Here is a 6,053-nt window from a genome sequence, read left to right as displayed (position 1 = left end):
GGCCAGGTACGATCTTTTAGGCCGTTAGGCCGTCTTCCGTTCACGCACCAACATCGTGCAGCCCGCCTCCAGTGGCGTCGCGACAGGCGTGAATGGAGGGACGAATGGAGACGTGTCGTCTTCAGCGATGAGAGTCGCTTCTGCCTTGGTGCCAACGATGGTGGTATGCGTGTTTGGCGCCGTGCAGGTGAGCGCCACAATCAGGACTGCATACGACCGAGGCACACAGGGCCAACACCCGGCATCATGGTGTGGGGAGCGATCTCCTACACTAGCCGTACACCACTGGTGATCGTCGAGGGGACACTGAATAGTGCACAGTACATCCAAACCGTCATCGAACCCATCGTTCTACCATTCCTAGACCGGCAAGGGAACTTGCTGTTCCAACAGGACAATGCACGTCCGCATGTATCCCGTGCCACCCAACGTACTCTAGAAGGTGTAAGTCAACTACCCTGGCCAGCAAGATCTCCGGATCTGTCCCCCATTGAGCATGTTTGGGACTGGATGAAGCGTCGTCTCACGCGGTCTGCACGTGCAGCACGAACGCTGGTCCAACTGAGGCGCCAGGTGGAAATGGCATGGCAAGCCGTTCCACAGCACTACATCCAGCATCTTTACGATCGTCTCCATGGGAGAATAGCAGCCTGCATTGCTGCGAAAGGTGGATATACACTGTACTAGTGCCGACATTGTGCATGCTCTGTTGCCTGTGTCTATGTGCCTGTGGTTCTGTCAGTGTGATCATGTGATGTATCTGACCCCAGGAATGTGTCGATAAAGTTTCCCCTTCATGGGACAATGAATTCACGGTGTTTTTATTTCAATTTCCAGGAGTGTAGATTACCCCAACGTTTCTCAGTATTGAACCATTTTACACTGTCGAACGCTTTTTCCAGGTCGATAAATCCTATGAACAAGTCTCGATTTTTCTTTAATTTTGCTTCCATTATTAACCGCAACGTCAGAATTTCCTCTCTCGTGCCTTTACCTTTCCTAAACGCAAATTGATCGTCATCTAGAGCATCCTCAATTTTCTTTTCCATTTTCTTAATATTATTCTTGTGATATGCAACTTGAATGCATGAGCTGTTAAGCTGATTGTGCGGTAATTCACGCACTTGTCAACTCTTGCTGTCTTCGGAATTATGTGGACGATGTTTTCCCGAAAGTCAGATGGTATGTCGCCAAACACTTACATTCTACACACCAAGGTAAATAGTCGTTTTGTTGCCACTCCCCCCGACAATTTTAAAAATTCCGATGGAGTGTTATGTGTTCCTTCTGCCTTATTTGATCCTAAGTCCTCCAAAGCCCTATTAGATTCTGATTCTAGTACTGGATCCTCTATCTCTTCTAAGCCGGCTCCTGTTTCTTTTTCTATCACTTCATACAAATCTTTCCCCTCATAGAGGCTTTCATTGTATTCTTTCCTCCTATCCGCTCTCTCCTCTGCGTTTGTCAGCGAAATTCCCATTGAACTCTAAATGTTATCGCCATTGTATTCAATATCACTGAAGGTGGTTTTGACTTTCCTGGACGCTGAGTCTGTCCTTCTGACAATCATTTCTTTTTCGATGTCTTCACATTTTCCCTGCAGTGATTTCGAATTATCTTCCCTGCACGTCCTATTTTTTTCATTCCTCAGTGACGTGTATTTCGCTATTGCTGAGTTTCCCGAAACATTTTTTTACTTACTCCTTTCATCGATCAAATGAAGTATATCTTCAGTTACCCATGGTTTCTTGGCAGATGCCTTCTTTGTACCTATGTTTTCCTTCCCAACTTCTGTGATGGCCCTTTTTAGAGATGTCCATTACTCTTCAACTGTACTGCCTTCAGAGTTATTCCGTATTGCTGTATCTATATTCTCAAAGAACTTCAGCCGTACCTCGTCATTGCCTACTACTTCCGTATCCTACTTCTTTGCATATTGCTTCTTCCTGAGTAATGTCTGTAACTTCAACCTACTCTTCATCACTATTGCATTGTGATCTGAGTCTATGTCTGCTCCTGGGAACGCCTTACAGTGTAGTATGAATCTCTGTCTGACCAATATGTAATCTAACTGAAATCTTCCGCTCTCACCCGGTCCTTTCCACGTATACCTCCTCCTCTTGTGATTCTTGAACAGAGTATTCGCTGTTACAAGCTCAAACTTGTTACAGAACTCAATTAGTCTCTCTCTTTTCTCATTCCTTGTCCCAAGCCCATATTGTCGTGTAACCTTTTCCTCTACTCCTTCCCCTACAAGTGCATTCTGGTCTACCATGACTATTAGTTTTTCATCTCCCTTTACATATTGTATTACCCTTTCAGTATCTTCATACATTTTCTCTATCTCTTCTCTTTAGCCTGCGACGTCGGCGTGTATACCTGAACTATCGTTGTCGGTGTTGGTTTGCTGTCGAGTCTGAGAAGTACAACCCTATCACTGAACTGTTCACAGTAACACAGTCTCTGCCGTATCTTCCTATTCATAACGATTCCTACTCCAGTTATACCATTATCTGCTACTATACGATACGTGAATGCCATCCTCCGATCGACAGTGCAACCATATCGACCGCATATTGGCGAGGCATTCTTCTTCATGGACGACAATTCGCGACCCCATTGTGCCCATCTTGTGAATGACGTCCTTCAGGATAACGATACCGCTCGACTAGAGTGGGCAGCATGTTCTCCAGACATGAACCCTATCGAACATGCCTGGGATATATTGAAAAGGGCTGTTTATGGACGACGTGACGCACCAAACTGTGTGAGGGAACTACGCCGAATCACTGTTGAGAGTGGAACGATCTGGACCAACAGTGCCATGACGAACTTTTGGATAGTAGGCCACGACGAATACAGATATTAATCAATGCAAGAGGATGTGCTACTGAGTATTACAGGTACCGGTGTGTACAGAAATCTGAACCACCAACTCTGAAGGTCTCCTTGTATGGGGGTACAGCATGCAGTGTGTGGTTTTCATGAGCAATAAAAAAGGCGGAAATGATTATGTTGATCTCTATTCTAATTTTCCGTAGAGGTTCCAGAACTCTTGGAACCGAGGTGATGCAAAGTCTTTTTTTGATGTGTGTACATAGTACCATACAGGCAGGTCAGCTGGTGAAAAGTTGAAGACTGACGTTTGATTTCAATCGTGAACGTTAGTAAACCTGGAGGTTGCTGTTTGGCCATGATTGTGCATCGCAAATTTTGTGAATAACCGATTCGAAAATTCGTGATTCCTTCAATGGAAAGTAATCCACGCCGAAACTGTGCAGTTCCATCAAAGCGATAATGATAATTCCGTGTGGCTCAAGGGTCTAATACAAGCCTTTCGACAGGGCGCCACGTCGGCGATTTGCGTGTCCCTGACCAACCTCATTTATCAGTCTAGGGAAATCGGACCTGCAGTTCACTGCGGAATCCGAACCACATGCGGATTCTGGCGAATTTTCACGTTGTCGAGAGGTGAAGTCAGCTTAGAGGTAGACTGGAATGCTCCGTGGCCGACCTGGATTCGATCCAGCGATCGTTCGGTCTCTACGCTCGTCCTCGAACAATACACCATCATACCAGACGTCAAGGTCATGAAACCTGATTACCACCGGGCTCTCGTGATAGGCAGTTACATTTACAACTAAAGAGTGCTCACGTTCCAACAGAATGTGGATGGGTAATTATCGCACTAGAAATGATTTTGTTTCGTTGACAGTGATATGAAATACGTTATATTCCAGCCCATGCTGTTTTTCGCCGACTGTACTGTTATTACAGTAACTTCGTCTGTGGCCTCCTCTGCAACGATTCAATTGGCTCCAAATTTCATGAAACGGAGTGGATCAGATAACCCAGGAATAACGAGTTTTTCAGAGTTTACCTTTTGCTTCCCTTTATTTTTTTCTGTTGTGCAGCATTTCGTATTTATATTGGGAAAACAGGAAAGTGCTTGACGTTGGAGAATGGCAACAAAGTTGTTTCGTGCTACGGCGCCGGTGGCGGCGGCGGCATTGGTGGTAGTGGTGGTGGTTGGTGGTGGTGGCGGTGGCCGACGCAGTGGGAAGACGGGGTCTGCAGGCCGTCTGATTTACTGGCGGAAGCCACAAACTGGGTTGTCTGCGCACAGCTGCTGCTACGAGAGTGGAATAAACGGCCACGGCGGAGCTCCCTCCCTTTCTCTTCTCTGTCCGCTCCTCTCTCTCCCTCTATACATCTCTCACTCTCCCATCGTTCTCCCCCTCCTTCTCTCGCGCCACCCGTTGTGTGCGCGCAAACAGCGCTATTACTTGAATGCTTTCTTGATGCTCGAGGAAGCCATCGTCTGTAATGCGAAGGAAGCGCAAACCGCCCGCGGTCGGTCGCTCTACTTCTGCAGGAGCAAATATTGTCCGATGTCGCTCATTTTCCCTAACAAATTCGCAGAAAAACTTTTCGCTAACTAGTTTTCCGGTTCTCTCCAGCAGCGCATCGTTTGTTGTAAATTGCATGGTTAAATCTGCTCTATTTCGCTTCGTAGCAGTAAAACAACATGTCTTTTGAGATCGTTTACATAAGAGATGTGCCGAATGCAATGCAGAAACGAATTTTTTTACACCGGGTATTCAGAAACTCATTGCCCCAACTATCAGATACGATGACAATGACTACTATTAGTACATTCTGTTTGTGTCGAAAGAGAGTCTCAGAGACATCTAGGAGGACACAATGTGTGATTGTGAAAAAAACTACCTTAAATGTTAAACTTAAAAAAAAAAAGTAGGAGACGAGGTTGTGGAAGGGGCGTGAGTTTTGCTTGGGTAGCTCAGTCGGTAGAGCACTTTCCCGCGAAAGGCAAAGGTCCCGAGTTCGAGTCTCGGTCGGGCACACAGTGTTAATCTATCAGGAAGTTTCATATCAGCGCACACTCCGCTGTAGAGTGAAAATTTCATTCTAGAAACCTTAAATGTATTTCATTCCATCATTATTCTGATCTGTCTCCCAATAAACGTTCTGAATGAACAATTAACTTCCTCACAGATCCAGTAAAGATGTGTTCTAAGCAAAATGTGGGACACGCTCTGTATGCGTGTGTCCGCTCCAAGAACTGTTGCAACTAATTTTTCGTCTAAGGCCACAGGAATGAAATACATACATATAGGGTCTATGAGAGAACTTTTTAAAGAACGTCATATTCGCTATTAACTCTAAATTTATTTTCACTAATGTAATTTATGCTTAACGCCATTATCAAGTGCAAAGACTGTGCTTCAGCGCACCTCAAACTTTAAAAATCCTCCGATATCTACAGATGTCATCGGAGGATTTGTAAAGTCTGATTTGTCCTCAAGCACTTTGCAGTATTCCGCCTAATAACAGGTCGCAACTGATACAGCGAAAATATATAATTTATACAGTCAATGGCTCATATTACCACTTTCATAAAGTTGTACATGACAGAGAACGGTGACCATGAGAGGTTACTCAGAGGTAGGAGTCTAGTTGGGTGAGGTCGGGGAATCTTGTATGCCGATCCACCGGCTGCCGATAATAAGTGTTAATACCGCACGTCCTGGTTCTGCGAAGCGCACCGAGGCACCACCATAAGGAACCAAACTATCCCTCTGATACCCCGAGGCAACGCCTGCAATAACGTTGGCAGGTGCTCTTACAAGAACAGTCTGTACATTCTCCAACTTGGTCGGGGATGCAACATATAGGACCCAACTAAGAAGTCCATCACGATACCAGCTCATTAATTTCTTGCAGTTTCCTGTCATCACATAACTGCTGTTCTTTGGTGTTCATCTGCCCGTACATGCGAATTATGATAACTATATACCCGTATGACTTCCTAAGTATACTCTGTCTCATTTGTAAACAGCTTTAGGAAAGTGTGGGCGTCCATCAAGCTGTTGCAGAAACCAGACGTTGATAATCATCTCCTTGTCCTAGTTTCTGTACTGTGGTAGGACTAAAAGGATGAAGCAGTAGTTCCAGCAACACCTGCTATACTAAACTATTGCGAACAGCGCACTCAGCGACAATAGCTCTTGTAATAACACCGAGTATGTTCA

Source organism: Schistocerca cancellata, chromosome 1, assembly GCF_023864275.1.
Source record: "Schistocerca cancellata isolate TAMUIC-IGC-003103 chromosome 1, iqSchCanc2.1, whole genome shotgun sequence".
NCBI classification, from domain to species: domain Eukaryota; kingdom Metazoa; phylum Arthropoda; class Insecta; order Orthoptera; family Acrididae; genus Schistocerca; species Schistocerca cancellata.
The sequence above is the reverse complement of the archived record's forward strand: the minus strand, read 5'-3'. Positions refer to the sequence as shown.